General features: G+C 40.5%; 1 protein-coding gene across 12 annotated transcripts in view; it reads left to right on the forward strand.

The window, feature by feature from the left end:
• Positions 1 to 937: 937 nt before the first annotated feature.
• Positions 938 to 23,043, forward strand: part of sptssb (serine palmitoyltransferase, small subunit B) — a 33,093-nt gene continuing 10,987 nt past the window's right edge. For 4 of the 12 annotated variants that reach the window (XM_043702135.2, XM_087993633.1, XM_043702134.2 and 1 more), the window contains exons 1-2: positions 938 to 1,085; positions 6,612 to 6,693. The gene's annotated coding sequence lies outside the window, so the exon portion shown is untranslated. Of the gene's footprint in view, positions 1,086 to 1,899; positions 1,919 to 6,611; positions 6,694 to 6,731; positions 6,871 to 8,322; positions 8,346 to 12,572; positions 12,711 to 21,065; positions 21,498 to 23,043 lie in introns of those variants that run through there. The other 8 variants (XR_015759196.1, XR_006313387.2, XM_087993632.1 and 5 more) reach the window with 8 other exon arrangements.

Consider the following 23,043-nt stretch of genomic DNA (forward strand, 5'->3'; position numbering starts at 1 on the left):
TTTTTTCTCTCTTGCTACCTTGCCGCAGCCCAAACCCATTTGAAACATCCTAAGAAAACTCCCCCCTCTGTCTTTACTTGTGGAGTAAGATATTTTGGATAACTTGGCATATAAGGGAATGAAAGTCAAAATAAATGTATCATTCAGAATATAATGAGGTGCCATGATAAAAAAACATAAAAATCAGAGAGATAAGCTACAATTAACCAAATTAACTTGTCTCAATCCCTGACTTTACCAGTCTCCATCAGCTTACCAAGATATTTTCTAAGATGTTGCAGATGTGAAACTTATTATTAACCACAAGAATGTAAACGTATACCTCCTCCAAAAACTAAGACATCGAAGGGGGAATTCAGTGCCATCCATTTTTATAAATGACTCAGTGTGATACACCAAAACTGGTATAAACTGGTGTAAGCAAGTTAATTCTACCTTTCTCAATCACATTACAATCAATTACCACTCCTGGTTTACATGTTATTGACTTAGTATTCATAATTTGTTTTTCTGAATATTATTGTAGATGTACACAACAAACAAATGCACCACACATATATAAAATGAATGCTGCCTTTTTAGATATATTTCACCCTCTGCCCAACTGTAATGTCGCACAATTTTATGGAACTCTGGGCTGCATTTTATTGGATGCACTGCACATTTTTCAATGCATGTATCAATCTGACATTGTGACTAATGTGGAAAACCTACTGAATATAGGTAGAGTTATCAGAATTATTCAGCTACCTTGCTATCACATTCGCTTGTGACTATATTAATGCCTGCCCACAACATCTAATCTTGATTTGTAGCAAACCCATTCAATACAATCATTGAGAAATAGGGAGGTGCCTCCTTCTCCAAGGAGACGCGTGAGTTTCTGTATTACGGCTTATCAGTAACTTGTGTTTTTATTAGTCAATCATTTCAATTGCTCACAGTAGTAAATGGGGGCAGGTGTGTCAAATTCAACTGCTGAGTACTTGCAGGATTTATTTCACTTTAGATGAATTACAGATAGTTGTGACTCTTCTCCCACAGAAGCAGCAACAGTTTTATTAAATATCCTACATTTTGGAAAGGTGAGATTTTCTTCTTGTTTCTTTAATGCTGACAGAAAGCTAACTAAAACCAGGTTGCAGGTTAATGCAAGATCTAGTGCAAATATGTGGCAGGACCTGTCTTTCTAGTTTTCTGTACAGAATCTAATTTGAAGTTCCTGTTCCTTTAACAAAAACCTTTTGTGTTTGTTTAAGGTTTACTTTTTTTTAGTCACTATTCTGATTTTCTGCAACTTAAATCAAACATACAAACAAATGCTAATCCAGATATTATAGTTTCAATCTGTCTGAATGCTGACTAGCAAACTGGACTGGTGCAATTAGTGTTAGGAAGGCAATTGTTTATATCATTATGCAAGTGGTGATTTGTTTAGGTCATGGCACTTTAGTTCTAAAAGTGAAAATTATGTTTGAAACTACATGTCAAGTGAAATGTATCTCAAAAGCAACAAGGCAGAAGAAACATACTAAGATAGGGGGATGCGGCAACTTTGGCAGACAAGGGAGGTCAGTGACCTAATAAAAGGGAAAGCATACAATGTGGTGAAGATTTGTGAGAAGTCAGAGAACTGGGAGGCCTTTTAAAACAGCAGCAGAGGCTAACTTCTTAAAAAAAAAGGCTCAGACAGAATAAACTATGACGGTAAGCTAGTTAGTAATAGGGAAGAAGTTTATTAGTTTTTTTTTCAGATATGTAAAAGGCAAGACAGAAGCAAGAGTGGATATTGGACCGCTGGAAAAGTAGTAATGGGAAAGAAAGAAACAGTGGAGGAACTGAGTAGGAACTTTCTATCAGTTTTCACAGTTGAAGACACCAGCAGCAAACTAAAACATCAAGAGAATTATGGGCACAGGTGAGTGTAATGTTCATCAGTAAAGAGAAGGTGCTGGGGAAGCTGTAAGGCCTGAAAGTGGATAAATGACCTAGACCAGATGGATCACACCTCGAGTTCTAAAGGAGTTAGCTGCAGAGATCAGAGAGGCATTGATGGTGATTTTTCAAGGAATCACTGAAGTTAAAGAGAGTGCCAGAGGATTGGTAGATAGTGACATTTTTTCTTCAGCAGTAACATTTTAGAGTCCATCATTAATGATGCAATTGCAGAGTACTGGTAAAATAGGGCTGAGGCAGCATATCTTCATCAAAAGAAGATCATGTTTGACAAGTCAGGACCATGAACAAGCTGGACAAAGGAGACCCAATGGATGTGATTTCCAGAAGACCTTTGACAAGGTGCCACACAAAAAGCTGCTAAATAAGATGGTGTTAGGGACAACAACAGAGGACTGACTGACTGGTGAGCAGAGGGTAAGAATAAAGGTATCATTTTCAAGATGGCAGCCAGTGACGATTGGAGTTTTGCATGGGTCAGTATTGGGACCACCATTATCCACGTTATACATGCTCAATCAGAGCTCAGGGCATTGTTGCTATGTTCGCAGATGTCATAAAGATAACTGGAGGGACAGGTGGTGTTGAAAAGCACAGAGGCTGCACAAGAACTTGAACAGTCTAACAGAGTGGCCAAAGTAGTGGCAGATGGGATACAAATTGTATTTAATTGAATTAGCTTTTTGTCATATGTGCTCAAGTGCACATGAAAAGTTGGCAATGTTGCTGCTTATGGCTCCATTTTAGGTGCAAGATACCTCTGTACAGAAACTTAGGTATTTGGTACAAAAGTGCCAGAATAATAGATAACAGACCAGCAGGAGAATAAAAATAAAGAAAAAGTACTTGATTTACAATCCCTTCACCCCAGTCTGTGCCAGCACCAAGCCTCTAGACTACACCAGTCCAACTCTGGGGTGGCTCAGTGGTTAGCACTGCTGTCTCACAGCACCAGGGTCCCAGTTCGATTCCATCCTCAGGCGACTGTCTGTGTGGAGTTTGCACATTTTCCCTGTCTGTGTAGGTCAGGTAAATTGCCCATAGTGTTAGGTGCATCCGTCAGAGGGGAATGGGTCTGGGCAGGTTACTCTTCGGAGGGTCAGTATTGACTTGTTGGGCCGAAGGGCCTGTTTCCACACTGCAGGGAATATAATCTAATCTCTCCAGATCTCACCCGGCTTCAAAACTCAGGCCCTCTCCTCTGTTTGGGACCTGCACTGGCCTCCTTCATTCCCCTCTGAGTAAGTTTAAAAGTTCTTTTTTAAAAACTCATGAAATTAGGGGAAAAATGAGGAAAAAAGTGAAGCAGAGGAGCTCCAGCTGGAGCATCTAACTCTGCCACCATCTTGAAACCAAGTGGGAAAGTGTGGGGTTATGCACTTTGGTAGAAAAAAACAGAGGCAAAGAATATTTTTGAAATGGGAAAAGGCTTCAAAAATCTGAAGCATGAAGGAACTTTGGAGTCTTACTTCAGGATTCTCTTAAAGTTACATGCAGGTTCAGCTGGCAGTTAGGAAGTCACATGCAATGTTTGCATTCACTTCAAGAAGCCTAGAATACATGGGCAGAGATGTACAACTGAGACTGTATAAAGCTCTGGTCAGACCACTTTTGGAATACTGGATGGCTCGTGCTGAGGAACAGTTAAGGACTCTGTATTCAATGGAGTTTAGAAGGATGTGAGTGGAATCTGATTGAAATTTACAGAACACTGAAAGGCCTGGATAAGCGTGGATTCAGAGGACTAGCAGGAGAGACTAGGAGCCGAAGCTACAGCCAAATTAATGAAGGATGACCCCTTAGAACTGAGATGAAGAGGATTTTCTTCAGCCAGGAGGTGATGATTCTGTGGAACTCATTGCCACCGAAGGCTATGGAGGCTAAGTCATTGTATTTGAGACAGTGATAGAAAGGTTCTTGATTACAAAGGGTTCAAAAGTTACAGGGAGAAGATTGAAAAATGGGATCAAGAAATGTAACAGCTATGATTGAATGGCAGAGCAGACTGGATGGATCAAATAGTCTAATTCTGTTCCTATTTCTTATGGTCTAAATCATGTCTGAAATCGTGACAGTCCTTGAAAGAAGGACAAGAAGCTGAAATGATCATGATTGGCTTTGTTTAGAAATTGATTGCAGGTTGATTTGGATGACATCAATTTAAAAAGCAAGTTGTTCAGGTTTCACAACTACTCCCAAGTGTAAATTATATACTTTTTTTTTGGAAAAACTGGAATTAGTGTAACAAGCTGCACACAAACGAAACTAGAGACAGACCTTTCAAGTTAATTAGCTGTTGATTGGCTGAAAAGAAAAGTTTTGGTAATCTATTTGGATAGTACAACAATTGTGTAAAATGGTCGAAGCCATTTGAGAGCTAAAATGCTGGTTTACTAATGAAGCCTTGCATTTGCTGGTGACTTTTTTGTTCCAGGAAGATGGTAGATTTTCAGCAGGGGAAGGCAACTATCAGCCATACAAAGGAGACCAAGTGGTACAAGACATTCCTGATGAAGGGCTTTTGCCCGAAATTTCGATTTCGCTGCTCCTTGGATGCTGCCTGAACTGCTGTGTTCTTCCAGCACCACTAATCCAGAACCCATTTCTAAAAGAGTCAGCGCCACCTCAATTGCTGACCGCAAAATGGGATGTGTTTTACCAACCTTAATGGACACAGCACGGACACAGGCTGTTAGGCCCATCTCATCCATGCTGACCAGGTTTCCTAAACTGAACTAGTCCCTCTGTCTTCATTTGACCCTTACCCCTCTAAGTCTTTTCTATCCAGGTATCTGTCAATGTATTTTAGATGTTGTAACTGTAGCCACAAGAATAATATACATAAGAAAAGTAACATTGTAAGAGAGCTCTTCAATCAGGAATTCATGTGCCTTATTTCTGATCATCTGCAAATACGATACCATATTCCCCAGTGTAAACATGCAAATATCAACAGCAACTTGTACTAATATGGTGTGCCTTTATCGTAATGAAGCATCTCTGTGTTTCACAGGAGCATTATCAAACAAAACCTGACAAAAGTTGATATGATCAAAATTCAGAGTTGAATTTCAAAGGGTGTCTTAAAGTAGGAGAGAGGGAATTAGTTTAGGGAAGCAATTCTAGAATTTAAGGCTGGAACCACAAATAGTAAAAATTTGGAATAAGTAAGAACAGCAAGAATTGTTGAATTGGAATAGGAGTTAAATGACCTACACTTGTTTATTTTTGTATTCATTTAATTCCTATTCCAATTCAATTCCATTAACTTGTTTTAACTATTTAATCTATTTTTTCGTATAGAGATGGAAATTTGCAAGACAACCGATATTCCATTTATGGCTTGAAACAAGAGGTGGTGATAAGCTACCTTCTTTAACCACTGCGGTCCATGTGCTGTAGATACAACCTAAGCGGGGTTTGGTACAGAATTCAAAGATTTCAATCCAGTGATAGTGAAGGAATAGCAATATAATTTCAAGATAGGATGATTGAGTTAGAGGGGTTTTTCAGATGGTTGTGTTCCCATGTACATGCTCCTCTAGTTTTTCTACTGACAGACGTTGAAGGTTTAGATAGTGCTCTTAGTAAGAGGCTTCGTGATTTGCTACAAGTTATTTTGGACTGTCTTTTCTTCCATGTGTATTTGTTTGCATGAAACTTAAAATCTGTGACTTCAGATTACCATCATTCCTTGATCGTATATACCTTTGCTATGAAGGATCTGTGCTCTAATCATGCCACATTAACACAGTAGAGCAATTCCAGCCGTATTCTTGTCATACATTTTCTAACACTGTAGAATGTAAAAATGCACCAACCTAAAACATATTTTAAAATAAGGTACACATATGAGGATTTGGTAAGTATTTTGTAATAAAGAATCCTCTTGGGAGGCAGGTACCAGCAAAACTTGATGGGGAAAATAATCTTGTATTGCTGTTTGGTAAAACCCTGTGAATTCATGCAGTCAGAGGTCACCATTATAACTGCCTTAGGGGAATTAAATTGTGTCTACAATATTTTGATTGAGGTAGAGGATTTAAATGCCAGTGGAAACCATGATGGGTAAGTTCATGAATCTCGGCGAAGCCTACTGAAGAGTTGGGAGCATTCTAATAGGCAAATATAAAAGATCTTGGCACCTTTATCTGACAGTACCTAATAATATTATTTAATGTAGATGTGGTTTTTAATTCCATTACTGACAATGGAGCACTCTGCTGAGAAAGTTGAGTTGACCATCACTGTATATTGACCAGCTTATGAAAGTGTTGAAGTTTCCAGGATCCATTGTATTTTCATGTCATGTTTTTAATGCTGTTGCATTTCTTACTCATTATTTGAAGTACTACTAGTATTTTATTTCAAATCAATCACTTTTCTGCAGATTTTAGAGTCAAATAATATATCAAGGTCTGCATTTATAAATTAGAAAATTCAGTGTTGATAAATTGTGTTCTCCATAAATTCAGCATTGCCCTTTATAATCAGAACATAATCTGCAACAAAAATTGTGATGAATTACTCCAGGGATTTCTGATTTTACAAAGGATAGCTATTAAATGATCAGTCAATACTGAAGTTCTTCATTGTGGAATGCTGTGTGCTGTTGTATAAATTCTAATGCTATTCTTTTAATCACTTTATTATAGCCGTGGGAGAAAACAGCTTACAGACTGTTGCAGTGTTTTATGACTGGCTTCAAGCAAATTAAAAACTGTAGACCTCATTCAGGTACACCAATAATTCATGATTGTCCTTCTATAAAGAAGGCACCTATGACATCCAGAAATTCTGAGATTTTTGGCTGAAACTGTCCTCACTGTAATTTTAAACATTGGAATATTATCCTAGAGATCTATTGAATTGTGGAAAAGGATCCCTATCTCAGGTAGTCCTTGACCTAGCGTGGTAAGAAATTATCTTTATTTAGTGGCGGTTTTAGTTTAGATATTCCAGACTGTGCACATTTGCAAACTGATATCTGAATTTGATGTGTGAAGGTTTAAAGAACAAAACTCAACTCCGAATGGAAGTGGTGTTCATTTTTCTTCCAATTATTAACTTCTGCGATGTGAGCATTATTGGTAAAAGATAGCATTTGGTGTGAAACCATTATTGCAAATATAGTGGTAGCCACCTTCTTGAGACCTTGTCCTCCCTGTGATTTAAATGCACCTGCAGTGCTATATGAAAGGAATTCCAGATTGTTGATTCAGCAACAGTGGAAAAACTGCAACATGGAAGTTCCAAGTCAGAATGGGGTATGACTTGGCAGGGGAACTAGTAGATGGTGATCTCCAAGCATCTGCTCCCCTTTCTAATTATAAATGATAGTAGTCACATATTTGGGAAGTCCTTTCAAAGGTGCTTTAGTGAGTTGCTGCATTGCATCTTGTCGGTAGTCCACACTGTTGCTGTCGTATGCCAGTGATAAAGGAACAAATATATAAGGTGCTAAATGGAGTACTGACAAACCAGGCTACTTGGACTTTGACTGCTGAATGTATTGGACCTGCATTTGTAGATCATAGAGTCCCTATGGTGCAGATAGATGTTGTTTAGCCCATCAAGTCTTCACTCATCCAAGGAACTGAGAATATTCCATCACACCTCTTACACCTCTGCCCAGAAGAGAGAGGGCAAGTTTTGGGAACGTGCTTGATGCAGGATTCCCAGCCTCTGAATTGGTTTTCTAGTATTTATGTGGCTAGTTCAGTTAAGTCTCCAGTCAATTGTCACCCCAGAATATTGTTGATGGGGAATTTAACAATAGCAATGCCAATGAACAGCAAGGGAAGATGGGCATATATTCTCTTTTTGGAGATGATCATTGTCTGGCACTTCCATTATGCAAATATTCCTTTTATCAGACATATGAATTCAAACACTTGAGAACCTTTTCTGAAGTAGCACTGTTTCACTAAGCATACTTCTGATTTTGCTGATGAACCAGTAAAGTGTTAGCACAAAACTGTTTACCAACCTCGTTCTGCACACACCTGCTGAAGTGAAGCCTTTATTATTGCTGCTTTACTTGTATAAAGACATGACATAGATTTTGTGTTAGCAAAGTCTGCACTTATTTGAACACCATCTCTTTGATAAACAATCATTTAATTGTAATTCCTGTGGTTGCAAGCAACTAGTCATACACCCCAAACACCACATTCTGATAGAAACATGCATGAGGGATTTATTTGGTATCTGTGTGGACCGTGGGTGTGTTGAGGGTGTGCTTATTTCAATTTTTCATGTTATGTCTGCTGCGTTGTTTGGTCACAGTCATAAACATGCTGCAACAATTATTGGCAGTGTGACCTCACCTTTAGTAAACTGCTTTGCACTGCTTCAGACTTGTGCTCACTACAGTATTTCCTCAATAGGTAAGCAGCTACCTTTTTTAAAATTTGAATTGTTCAAATAATCAGCTGAGCTACCTTCTTAGTTTTACTGTTAAAAATACTCATGATCCCACTACTTGGAAATACTTCTCAAACCGAAGGATAAACCTTCTCTCATGTTTGAGGAACTTGAGGTATGTTAATTAGTTGCATCTTGAATTGTTGAACTGGGAGCTCAAATGGCAGGATCTGGCAAAGGTGGGGAAGACAACCAACATAATGTTCAATTTCAATTGCATTCTAGTCTCAGGACAGATATGGGCAAGTGTTCCTTCTGCTCATAGAATAATATTGCGAAGTGAGCAGACATTCCATCTTCTATAGTCCATGACGTGGGTTTGAAAGGAAGACTGATATTCCAGCTTGTTGAGATGTGAAGGGTTTAGATCCTGGAAGGAGTGTGGTATGTTCAAGGGAATAAGCAGGGGAATGAAAAGTATCGTGTTGAAGATGGCTTGTCATTTGCAACTCCTTCAGGAGAATACCATTTTCAATATGCAATGTGTTTTCTTAGTTAGACCAGATAGTGGGGCACATAGCACAACACTCAAATACACAGGCGGTGAATAAATCAATCCCAAAATTCATTCAGAGGGACCTGTGAACATTATTGGATGGAAGGAAACGATGAGGAGCTGCTCTTCCAATCAACTGATTCTCTGCTCTGAACACTAGTAATAAACGTCTAGTGAACCTATCTGCAGTAAACACAGGAGAGAAACAACTTCTGACTGGAAGTGCAGTAAGCAGTGTGGTTTATACCAGCAATGAGGGAGCAGGAGATCCAGATGCAGAGCAAGGAACCAGGAGCCAGCAGTGGTTTGCAGGACCTCCGGTGAAGCTGGGACTGGAGCCAGTGATTTTCCTGGAAGAGGAGGGAGAGTGCAAAGCCGCTTCTTGGAAAAGTGGCTATTTACTCACTGGAGCCAAAAGGAAGAGAAAGACGGCTACCAGAGATAGAGGTTGAATGGGGGACAGAAGAGAGAGTGAAGGTATGGGGGGGTGGGGGTGGGGGAGGTGAGGCTAGAACTGTGGGGGAGAAGTATGATGACAACACAATAGCCAAAATCTCACCTGTGGAAAGTGAATTTAGTATGATTGTTTTTCATGTGTAGAAGTGTATTAGTTTTTTTAAAATAATCTTTTGCTAATTTGTGCTTGTTGATTTCATGTCAGTTTAAATACTGTGCTACCTAAAACATTAATGTTTTCCTAATGTGATGGTTGAAGATATTGAGGGATTCTCAATCTGTTTCTGTTCACTTCCAAATACCCTACATGCAAACACAAATGTATAAGCTAATGTTTCTCTGTAACTGTATCACCTAAAGGAGTTAGTGAGGATAAAAAGAAAATCACCCCTAAAAACCAAACTGTAGCCCTAGAAATCAAAATATAGTCTTTAAAATTAGGGACAAAATGTGCACTGGCAAATGACCAAGCCTATTGTTGCAACACTCCAGAGTTATTCTGGATGCCTCACATTTGTGGAAGCATCCCCTTCATGATATGTTTCCATCCTCTCTCTTGTGTTAGATGTCTATATATTCTGTGGAAAACTCTTTGGAAAAGTTCTGAATTCAGCAATAATGGGGCTTGTTCGATATGGAGCAATGTTTGTAATTAATGTTTAATCTAAGAGTGACCATCTGAGAAGAAGACCCGCAATCACATTACTTGGACTATGAAGGCTCCAAATTGACTTTGTCACCTTCAGAGAGACCCTCCTTTCTGATAGACCCAGCTGAAGGAACAGTGGGAATACACTTTCTGGAATCCAAAGACTGACCGTGATAGTCATATTGACAGAGTTGACTTTGCCACTCCAAGAGGATTTTGGATGCACAGCCAGAACTCCAATTGTTTAAATGAAAGACCATGAGGCTCAGTCATGGCTAATATGTGATTATCATCAGTGCTTATGCCTTGGCCCTGGACTGCAATAAAGATGGTCAACAAATGTTCTGTTCTGACCCTCGTGGAATCTTCATAGCCATCCCAAAAGAAGAAAATCTCATTCTTCTCGGACTTGTGCCAAAGTTGGCCATGACACTAGATAAAATGGTGGGAAAATCCAATGCAAATGGAATGCTTTTACTAATTAAAGTATAGCCTCACTTTAACTGGCACTTTTGTCCACTGACAGGACAAATATAAAAGCATAAGGAGATATTCTCGATTTACAGCTAGTGTCATTGTTCAGGTTATAGTTCAAAGTGATGTCTGTATTACTCTATTCTTGTGGGGTTCTGAAGACGACTGTTTATCATTAAGCCATCAGGCAATGAGGAGTCAGATGTCACCAGGCACAAAGGTCCAAGTGAAAGAAGAGATATATCTCAGCTGTAGAGGAACCTGACTGAAGAGGGGAATTTCTAGTGCAGCTCTCAACCAATCTGAAAAAATCTTCACAAACCCAATCCCAGTTTAGAATAATGGAATTAAACCAACTTGGTTGTATTAGGCTGTGTTCAGACCATTGGAATTGAGCATCATCTGTAACAGGCCTGGTTTAATGAAAGTGCTGAAATATACAATTTCTGAGAACAAAACTGAGCAGCTAACATTGCCTGCTAGGGTCACAAGTCAGGGAGGCAGCACTTCAACCAGTTGAGACTGATGTTCAAGTATAAATCTGGAAGATAAACTGCATGTGTTGGGAAGAAACATTCCAACAATATGCTGACCACCATTTCATGTAAAGATGCCCTAAAGCCTCTAGAGACCATAACCAAAATGGACAAAACTCCCTGGCTCACAATGTGGTTTTCTGATGGATGGCAATGCCATCCATCAATTCTGCAAAAAGCATTTTTCAAATACCCTGGATTAACAATGATAGCTGATCTCCAGGCAATCTCCCAGTACCCTGATGTTCATCCATGGATTCTACAATCTTCAATGGGAGAGCTGCAAGAAGTGGCACAACAAGGCCTGTGGCCCTGATGATCTTTTGAGTTCACTTCTTCAGAGCTGGTGTACTTTTTACTGAGGAGAAAGTGAGGACTGGAAATCAGAGCTGAAAAATGTGTTGCTGGAAAAGCACCAAGTCAGGCAGCACCCAAGGAGTAGGAGAATCGACGTTTCGGGCATAAGCCCTTCAGGAATTATGCCCGAAACATCGATTCTCCTGCTCCTTGGATGCTGCCTGACCTGCGCTTTTCCAGCAACACATTATCAGTAAAAAGTACTGAAAACACCTCCATGCACTGTCCTTAGCCCAACCTCCTTCAGTTGCTTCAATGACCTTCCTTCCCTCATTAAGGTCAGAACTGGGGATGTTCAGCACCAATCACAGCCACTCAGACATCAAAGCAGTCCACGTTCACATGCAGTAAGCCCACTCAATAGCAATCTCCAATAAGAGAGAATCTAACCATCGCCTCTTGACATTCAGTGCCATTACTATGACTGAATCCTCCATTATCAACATCGTGGGGGTTACCATTTGACCAGAAATTGAATTGTACTAGTCTCTTTAAAAACTGTGGTTACAAAACCAGGTCAGAGAATAGGAATCCTGCAGCGGGTAACTCACTTCCTGACTCGCCAAAGCTTGCCCACCATCTACAAGGCACAGGTCGGGACTGTGATAGAATACTCCCTACTTGCTTGAAGGAGTGCACCTCCAACACAATGAAGCTCAACATCACCTAGGACAAAGCAGCCTGTAGGATTGGCATCATGTATACACACACATCCACCAACCGTGTTCTTTAGCAACAGTGTACCATCTCCAAGATGCACTGCATAAAAATTCACCAAGGTTCCTTTAGACAGCACCTTCAAAACCCATGACCATTATAGTCAAGAAGGACGAGGGCAGCAAATACATGGCAACGTCACCACCTGCCTCCCAAGCCATATACCATCCTGACTTAGAAATATAATCACCATTCCTTCAATGTCACTGGATAAAAACCCTGGAACTTGTTTCCTAATGACATTGTGGGTCCGCCTACACCAAATGGACTACACTGCTTCAAGAGCAACTAGGGATCGGCAATAAATACTGGCTGAACCTGTGATTCCCACATTCCGAAAGTGATTTGTTTAAAATCCTGTGGATTTGGGGGTAAAGGACATCCATTCGCATCACTGCCACACATGTTCCCAACTTTAGGAATTTGACAAGGATTCTGGGTTACCAAAGATGGAGGACGGGAAAAAGTTCTGGCTGTAACAGGTGCCTTTCTTTTGGTATTTTAGGTGCTGGAGGTGATTTCCTCGAATTCTAAGAGCAGCAATTACTGTTTTATATGCTGTTACATTGTTTTGGAACTTTGGGGATAAAACTGACACAACAGCAGTTTTAAAAGGGAGAAGAAGAGACAAAGGAAACACATGGTAAGGTCTGTGCAGGAGAGAGCGAGAGAGAACGCAAACACCACAGTGTACCTGCACAGTTAGATTTACATTAGATTAGGTTCCCTCCAGTGTGGAATCAGGCCCTTCAGCCCAACAAGTCCACATCGACCCTCTGAAGAGTAACCCACCCAGACCCATTTCCCTCTGATTAATGCACCTAAGACTATGGGCAATTTAGCATAACCTGCACATCTTTGGACTGTGGGAGAAAACCCACGCAGACACTGGGAGACTGTGCAAACTCCATACAGTCACCCGAGGCTGGAATCGAACCTGGGACACTGGTGATTACTGCCTTTGCTGTTTGAATTCATGTATCGCTGGACATTGGAGTGTGTGTGGGAAAACTAACAAACCGTGAAATTCACAACTGAACTTGGAGGAATTGTTTGGGTGGAGTTTACAGCACAGAAACAGATAAGTGAATTGTTTTTAAGTGTGGCCTACAGAAAGTCTGCAGTAGTGAGAAGAGTGGGTTCTTTCTTGATTTATATGTTTTTTGAGATGTCTCTTGACTAAACTTTAAATTTACAGTTCTGGCTTATTTTATCTGGGGCAGGGTTTTATAGAAGAATACAACTGTTATTTTTTGGGTCTGTAGATCGTGAAGGAGCAAAAATGGCCTTTAGTAGAGTGATGTGTGCTTCTTGTCAGATGTGGGAGTTTAAAGAGTTTAAGGGTCACTGCGGATTATATCTGCAACAAATGCTGTTGGTTGCAAATTTTATCAGATCAAATGTATCGGTTACAGAGACCCAAGCAATGAGGAATGTGCAACAGCATCAGTATGTGATGGATGGCAGTTATAGGAAGGTGGGAAAGTCTCAGATACAGTCATATAGATGTGTTAACTCCAGGAAAGGTAAGAGAGGTAGGCAAGTAGTGCAGGAGTCTTCTGTGGCTATTCCCATTTCAAACAAGTATGCTGTTTTGGAAAATGTGGGGGATTCTCAGGGGAACATAGCACGAACAGTCAAGTTTCTGGTATTGAGACTGCCTCTAATGCAAGGAGGGGTACGTTGGGTTCCAAGAGATCAAATATGTTGGGGGATTCTCTAATCTGAGGTACAGACAGACCTTTCTGTGGCCAGCAGCGCAAAAGCAGAATGGTGTATTGTTTCCTTGGTGCCAGGATCAAGGATGTCTCAGAGGATGCAGAATGTTCTCAAGGGGGAGTGGGGCCAGCAAGAGGTCATTGTCCACATTGGAACCAACGACATAGGAAGGGAAAAGGTTGAGATTCTGAAGGGAGATTAGAGAGTTAGGCAGGAATTTAAAGGAGGTACTCTGGAGTAGTAGTATCTGGATTACTTCCGGTGCTACAAGCTAGTGCGGGCAGGAATAGGAGGACAGAGCAGATGAATATATGCTGCGAAGGTGGTGTATGGGAGAAGTATTCACATTTTTTTGAATCATTGGAATCTCTTTTTGGGTAGAAGTGATCTGTACAAGAAGGACGGATTGCACCTAAATTGGAAAGGGGCTAATATATTGACAGGGAGATTTCCTAGAGCTGCTCAGGAGGATTTAAACCAGTAAGGTGGGGGGTGTGACCCAGGGAGATAGTGAGGAAAGAGATCAATCTGAGACTGGTACAGCTGAGAACAGAAGCGAGTCAGTCAGAGCAGGCAGGGACAAGGTAGGATTGACAAATTAAACTGCATTTATTTCAATGCAAGAGACCTAACAGGGAAGGCGGATGAACTCCGGGCATGGTTAGGAACAATTGTACTGCTCCTCGGATGCTGCCTGAACTGCTGTGCTCTTCCAGCACCATAATCCAGAATCTGGTTTCCAGCATCTGCAGTCAGTTTTTACCTATCATAGCAATTACAGAAACATAACTTAATGTTCCAGGATATAAATGCTACAGGAAGGATAGAAAGGGAAGCAAGAGAGGAAGGAGTGTTTTTGATAAGGGAAAGCATTACAGCTGTACCGAGGGAGGATATTCCCGGAAATACATCCAGGGACATTATTTGGATGGAACTGAGAAATAAGAAAGGGATGATCACCTTTTATTGGGATTGAACTACAGACCCCCTAATAGTCAAAGGGAGATCTCGGCTATCTATAAGGATAATAGGGTGGTTATGGTTGGGGATTTTAACTTTCCAAACATAGACTGGGACTGCCATAGTGTTAAGTGTGTACAAGAAAACTTTCTGATTCAGTATATGGATGTACCCACGAGAGAAGGTGCAAAACTTGACCGACTCTTGGGAAATAAGGCAGGGCAGGTGACTGAGGTGTCAGTGGGGGAGCACTTTGGGGTCAACAACCATAATTCTATTAGATTTTAAATAGTGATGGGAAAGGATAGAAAGTTGAATTCTAGACTGGAGAAAGGCCAATTTGGATAGTATTAGGCAAGAACTTTCAAAAGCTGACTGGGGGCAGATATTCGCAGGTTTAGGGATGGCTGGAAACTGGTAAGCCTTCAGAAATGAGATCAAGAATCCAGAGAAAGTATATCACTGGTAGATATAGGGAATGCTGGATGACTAAAGAAATTGAGGGTTTGGTTAAGAAAAAGAAGGAAGCATATGTCGGGTATAGACAGGATCGATCGAGTGAATCCATAGAGTATAAAGGCAGTAGGAGTATACTTAAGAAGGAAATCAGTAGGGACATAGCTTTGGCAAATAGGGTTAAGGAGAATCCAAAGGGAGTTTACAAATACAATAATGACAACTGGATAACTACGGAGAGAATAGGGCCCCTCAAAGATCAGCAAGGCAGCCTTTCTGTGGCGCTGCAAAAAATAGGGGAGATACTAAATGAGTATTTTGCATCAGCATTTACAGTGGAAAGGGATATGGAAGATATGGAATGTAGGAAAATAGATGGTGACATCTTGCAAAATGTCCAGATTACAGAGGAGGAAGTGTCTTGAAAAGCATAAAGGTGGATAAATCCCCAGGACCTGATCAGGTGTACCCTAGAACTCCGTGGGAAGCTAAGAGAAGTGATTGCTAGGCCTCTTGTTGAGATATTTGTATTATCAATAGTCACAGGTGAGGTGCCGGAAGACTGGAGATTGGCTAACGTGGTGCCACTGTTCAAGAAGGGTGGTAAGGACAAGCCAGGGAACTATAGACCAGTGAGCCTGATGGTGGTGGGCAAGTTGTTGGAGGGAATCCTGAGGGACAGGATGTACATGCATTTGGAAAGGCAAGGACTGATTAGGGATAGTCAACATGGCTTTGTGCGTGGGAAATCATGTCTCACAAACGTAATTGAGTTTTTTTTGAAGAAGTAACAAAAGATTGAGGGCAGAGCAGTTGATATGATCTATATGGACTTCAGTAAGGCATCCGACAAGGTTCCCCATGGGAGACTGGTTAGCAAGGTTAGATCTCACTGAATACAGGGAGAACTAGCCACTTGGATACAGAACTGGCTCAAAGGTAGTAGGCAGAAGGTGGTGGTGGTGGTGGTGGTGGTGGAAGGTTGTTTTTCAGACTGGAGGCCTGTGATCAGTGGAGTACCACAAGGATCGGTGCTGGGTCCTCTACGTTTTGTCATTTACATAAATGATTTGGATGCAAGCATAAGAGGTACAGTTAGTAAGTTTGCAGATGATACCAAAATTGGAGGTGTAGTGGACAGCGAAGAGGGTTACCTCAGATTACAATAGGATCTTGACCAGATGGGCCAATGGGCTGAGAAGTGGTAGATGGAGTTTAATTCAGATAAATGTGAGGTGCTGCACTTTGGGAAAGTAAATCTTAGCAGAACTTATGCACTTATTGGTAAGGTCCTCGGGACTGTTGCTGAACAAAGAGACCTTGGAGTGCAGGTTCATAGCTCCTTGAAAGTGGAGTCGCAGGTAGATAGGATAATGAAGAAGGCGTTTGGTATGCTTTCTTGGTTAACGTACTGAGTACAGGACTTGGGAGGTCATGTTGCGCCTGTACAGGACATTGGTTGGGCCACTGTTGGAATATTGGGTGCAATTCTGGTCTCCTTCCTATCGGAAAGATGTTGTGAAACGGTTCAGAAAAGATTTACAAGGATATTGCCAGGGTTGGAGGATTTGAGCTATAGGGAGGGGCTGAACAGGCTGGGACTGTTTTCCCTGGAGCGTCAGAGACTGAGGGGTGACCTTTATAGAGGTTTAAAATTGAGGGGCATGGATAGGGTAACTAGACAAAGTCTTTTCCCTGGGGTCGGGGAGCCCAGAACTGGAGGGCATAGGTTTAAGGTGAGAGGGGATAGATATAAAAGAGACCGACGGGGCAACTTTTTCACGCAGAGGGTGGTACGTGTCTGGAATGAGCTGCCAGAGGAAGTGGTGGAGGCTGGTACAATTGCAACATTTAAGAGGCATCTGGATGGGTATATGAATAGGAAGTGTTTGGAGGGATATGGGCTGCCTGCTGGTAGGTGGGACTAGATTGGGTTGGGATATTTGTATGGCATGGATGGATTGGACCGAAGGGTCTGTTTCTGTGCTGTACATCTCTATGACTGTAGTGGAAACATCTTCTCCGTATTCAGGTATCTGTATTGTATAAGTTTCAATCGGACTCCCTCCACAACATTCTAAACTCCATCGAGTACAGACCCAGTGTCCTCAACCACTCCTCATGTAACAAGACCTTCATCCCCAGGATCATTCTTGTACACCTCCTCTGGAACCTCTCTAAGACCAGCACATCCTTCCTTCGATGAGAACAGTTTTGGGCCCTGCAATGTCCCAAATGCAGTTTGACCAGAGCCTTATACAGTCTCTGCAGTACATCTTTGCTCCTTTATTCTAGCCTTTTTGAAATGAATGCTAACATTGCATTTGCCTTCCTTATTGCCAACTGAACCTGCATGTTAACCTTGAGAGAATTCTGAATCGGGACTCCCAAGTCCTTATTTGCGCTTCAGATTTCCAAACCCTTTCCCATTTTGGAAAATAGTCACACCTCTTTTTCCTATCCAGTGCATAACCTCACACTTTCCCAAATTTGTATTATGTCTACCTATCCAAGTCCTTCTGCAGCTTGCCTGTTTCCTCAACACAACCTGTTGCCCCAGTATTTTTATATCATCTATAAACCTAGTAATAATGCCCTCCATTTCTTCATCTAAATGAAGTTAGTGTATAACGTGGCGGCACGGTGGCACAGTGGTTAGCACTGCTGCCTCACAGCGCCTGAGACCCGGGTTCAATTCCCGCCTCAGGCGACTGACTGTGTGGAGTTTGCACGTTCTCCCCGTGTCTGCGTGGGTTTCCTCCGGGTGCTCCGGTTTCTTCCCACAGTCCAAAAGATGTGCAGGGCCAGGTGAATTGGCCATGCTAAATTGCCCGTAGTGTTAGGTAAGGGGTAAATGTAGGGGTATGGGTGGGTTTCGCTTCGGCGGGTCGGTGTGGACTTGTTGGGCCGAAGGGCCTGTTTCCACACTGTAATGTAATCTGTAATCTGTAATGTTCACAAAACTGACTCTTGCGGAACTCTACTAGTTGCCATCCTGTAAAAGATGCCTTGATCCTTACTCTCTGCCTTCTGCCCGTCAGCCATTCCTCTATCCATGCCAGTACCTTGCCCCTAATACCATGGACCCATCTTATTGAGCAGGCTCCTGCACGACACCTTGTCAAAGGCCTTTTAGAGATCCATCCACTGGTTCTCCTTTGTCTAACGTGATTGTTACCTCCTCTAAGAAATCTAACAGATTCATCAGGCACGACCTCCACTTGACAAAGATATGCTGTCTCAGCCCTACTTTATTATGTACTCTGCAATCTCATTCTTAATAATGGATAAAATATTACCAATGACCAAGGTCAGACTAACTGGCTTGTAGCTTCCTATCTTCTGCCTCCCTCCCTTCTTAAACAGGGATGTTACATTAGCCATTTTCCAGACCGCTGGGATCGTTCCTGACTTGTGATTCATGAAAGATCACCATCAATACCTCTGCAATCTCTTCGGCTATCCCCTTCAGAACTCTGGGGTGTATTGCATCTGGTCTGGGTTATTTATTCACATTCAGATCTTTCAACTTCCCCAGCACCTGCTCTTTAGTGATGGCCACTACACTCACCTCTGCCCCTGACTCTCTTGAAGTTCTGGTATGCCACTGGTGTCTTCCACAGTGAAAACTGATGCAAAGTACCTTTTTTAGTTTCTCCGCAACATCTTTTATTCTCTCTATCCACTTCTCCGGCCTCATTTACAGTGGTCCAATGCCCATTCTAGCCCCTCGTATCATTTTAGAAATCTTACAAACTCTTGTAATCTTCTTTTCTATTAAAGGCTCGCTTACTTTTTTATTTCATCTTCTCCCCCACCACCTTATTGCTTTTTTGTTGTCATCTGCTGATTTTTCAAGGCTTCCCAATCCTCTGGCTTCTCACTAGTCGTCTTGACATTTATATGCTTTTTCTTTTGCTTCTATGTTGTCCTTGACTTCCCTTGTCAGCCATGATTACCTCATCTTCCCCTTAACATGTTTCCTCTTCCTTGAGATGAAGTTCTGCTGTGTCTCCCAAATTACCCCCAAATATTCCTCCCATTGCTGCTCCACCGTCTTCCCTGCTTGGCTCCCCTCCCAATCAACTCTGAAACTCTGGCCAGCTCCTCTCCCATGTCTTTGTAATTACCTTTACTCAACTGTAATATTGTTACATCTGATGCAAGCTTCTCCCTCTTAAACTGCCTCCTGTGGATTCCTTCACCTTAAGCTCTCTAATCAATTCAGCCTTATTACACATCACCAAATCCAGAATTATCTGTTCCCTTGTGGGCTTTGCCACAAGCTGCTTTTGAAAAACGCTCCTAGGCATTGCATGAATTCCTTTTCTTAATATCTGCTACCAACCTGATTTGCCCAGTTTGCCTGCATACTGAAATCCTCCCGATCAGTGTAATAGATCATTCTGACATGCCTTTTCTATCTCTTGATATTTTCCCCTCTTCTCTATATCCTGACAACTGCTAGGAGGTCCATATACCCATCAGATCTCTTTCCCTTTGTATGGGCTCAACTCTACCCACACCACTTCTACGCCTTCCACCTCTTGCCATTGATTTAAGTTCTTACCAACAAGGCAATGCCGCTCTCTCTGGAAATTTAGTAAAGACTTATTCATCAGCTGCTTGCAGTATCAGTTGTGCTTTAGTTGGTGCTATTCTCGTCTCTGAGGCACTTTGCATCCTAGATTAATACAAGATTCCATCATGTACTGCAATAGCTTCCAGTTTCACCATGGAGGCTGCATGAAGTGCTAGCTCTAAAATTGCACCATCAATCTGGGCAATCTAAATGTGTTTCACTTGACGTTTCTGACATTATAGAATCTTGTATAGATCTACAAACTGTACTAAATCCAATTTGATCCTTTCTAATTTATTCCCTGGGTGAAATTCGGATATTTATATCATGATAACCGAAAAAAATAATAACACCCATTCAATCTGAGACTCCTTCAGAAGCTCCTACATTGAAGAGATCAGAAGATTTTTACATCTGGAAGCTTTGGCATTTCATGTATGGATTTGTTTACAGAAATGTTAGACAACTTTTAAGTACCTTGTAGGATTTGTGCAAGTTCTCAGTTAATTCTCTATGCTGAAGCCTGCCACAGAAAGTGAGTAGAATTTCTGGTATCATTTCCCCAGCTGTCTCTGACCCTTGAACCCAACCTAACCGTTGAGTAAAGTATCTAATTAAAGGGACTAGTGCATGTTTCTGACATCTGCTGTGACATGAAAAGAATCCTGATTTTAACAGTAAGTCCACAGATTGTGTTTCGGCCATCCCTCTGTTAATATTTTATGCTGCACAATTATTATACTGTGAAATAAGACATTGTCACCATGGATTTGCAAAAGGGATAACTTGCTTGACAAATCAACTAGAATGCTTTAAGGATGTAACTAGTAGAGTTGATCTGGGAGCCAATGGATTTGGTTGATTTGGACTTTCTGAAGGCTTTTGACAAAATCCCAGATAAGAGATTAATGTGTAAAACTAAAGCACAACAGGATTAGGGTTTTAAGGGGGATTGAAAATTGGTTAGCAGACAAGAAATAAGAGTACAAATAAATGGATCTTTTTCTGAATGGCAGGCATTGACGAATGGAGTTCCAGAGAGATCAAATAAAGAAATTAAAAGTTATATTTTTACACAGCAACTGGTGAGAATGTAAAACCTGCTGCCCTATGGAATGGATGGCAATAATTCAGGCCAAATGGCTTGTTTTTATTTATAATGACAGAGTTCCAATAGCATATTGTAATTGGCCTTTTTATAGTGTGTCCATCCTTGTGGCTAACACACTTGCCACTTATATGCAGCATAAAAGGGCAATAAATGCTAGTTTTTTTTTGTAGAATCAGGAGCACCATTGCATCTGAATACACTGTAAATACGCTGTGCAGTGGCACTTCAAGTTTGAGACGAACAAGAAAACATCTGTATGCAAGTAATCTGATCAGCCTGAAACTGCATTGTGAGCAATCTCCTCGAAAACCAGTTAAACCAGAAGAGTTTCACTTCAGTTGATTTTTGAATACCACAGTGATTTAATCTGCATTCAACTGAAACTTTTGTTGGTGTGTGTGTGTGTGAGAATGACATTTGTCAAAAGTAATTCGGTGGTTCTATTTTCATGAATTTAATGCAATTTTATTCTAACTTCTGGATTTACTTGCTAATATGCATATTCCCATGTGGATAACGTTTTTTTGAAAATTCTCAAGGTATCAGTTAATTCCAGAATTATCTACCAAGTAGCACATACATCTATTCTGCCTTCTAATGTATCTTATGATACAAATAGAATCATTTGCCAATATATCACTCAATCAATTTACAATATAGCAAATATCATTCCCTATTGTATGCTGTCCTGTTAAACTGAAGAGCAAAATATTCTCCATATATAGCATACATTATGCGGACTTGTGAAACACATTTTGTATCCCATGAATAGACTAATGTAGAAACGCTCAATGCTTGACAAATGGACTATGACCAAACAATGGGATAGAAATTCTACCAAACATAAACTTAACAAAAATATATGTTAATCTATTGATTGCCAGTAAGCATTGGGATGGAAACTCCATTCTTATTTCACATTGCAATGCTCAAGCAAATTCTCATAACACAGTAAAATCTAGTCAAATGTCAGACCTCTCACTATACTGATACCCCAAATACTAAAACAAGCAATTGAAATGAATATACATTTTAAATACAAATTCTACTCACTCTATCATTACATATAATTCACTATATCTCCATCCTCCCTTAGGTGAAAGATCATTGACCTGAATCATCATTTTGTTTCTTTCTCCACAAATGCAGCCTGACCTGTGTATTTTGACTAATTCCTGTTTTAGTCTCTGATTTCTAGCTTCTGCAGTAGCTTGATTTTGTGTGAATAAAGTCCCCATTAAGTAAATATTTCGATGTTTGGACAGATTAAAATGAACCTGGTAAAAGTCAATAGATGGAAATAAATTTAATAGTTTGTTGTTTTCCTTTGTGGTTTTTAGAAGTTGTTAAAGAACGAACTACTTCAAAATGTGTTTGTATTTTGAACTTTTCTAAAAACTGTCACAAGAAATGTACTTTAAGTGAAATAGCAGCTTTTAACATTACTATTTTTGGGCATCAGTGAGATGTCAATGTTTAAGATTATTGAACTGTCAGGAAATATGGAATCATGGGAGATGCCATTGTGAATGTTTTATGGTCCGCTATTTCAATTTGCAAGAAATGTGGAATTGAAATCAACCTGAAAATGGTTTAAATTGGGTATCCAGTGATAGAAATATATTTCTAGATAAGTATTTTATTTTTAACATGAGTGCAAAATTGGTAACCAGTGCATGGTAAATAAAATTGCACTTTTTAAAAAGTCAGGCACTTGTAAACAATCATTTAGTATTGAATCATAAAACACAGAAAACCATTTCACTCATCATTCCAACCCTCTGAATTACCAATTTGTCCTATTCTCCACTTTTACCAGAGCTCTGTAACCATTACCATTGTCAGAAGGTCACTTTACCTGACAAAGGAGCAGTGTTATGAAAGCTTGTGATTTCAAATAAACCGTAACCTGGTATTGTGACTTCTGATTTTGTCCAGCTCCGTCCAATATCAGCACTTTCACAATACCATTGCCATAAGGAGAGACCCAAATCCCTTTTGAAAGCTGCTATTGAATCTACTTCATTGATTGAAGTAACACATGAAAAATCTTTTCCTTGTTTGTTCTGAATTAAATGACAATTATGTCAAAACTCAGGTTATTAAACTTCTCATTATGGAGAAACTACACTAACTATTGTCAAAAGC

Source organism: Chiloscyllium plagiosum, unplaced genomic scaffold, assembly GCF_037043375.1.
Source record: "Chiloscyllium plagiosum isolate Xiang-an unplaced genomic scaffold, Cpla_swu_hap1 HiC_scaffold_13, whole genome shotgun sequence".
In the NCBI taxonomy this organism is placed as follows: Eukaryota; Metazoa; Chordata; class Chondrichthyes; order Orectolobiformes; family Hemiscylliidae; genus Chiloscyllium; species Chiloscyllium plagiosum.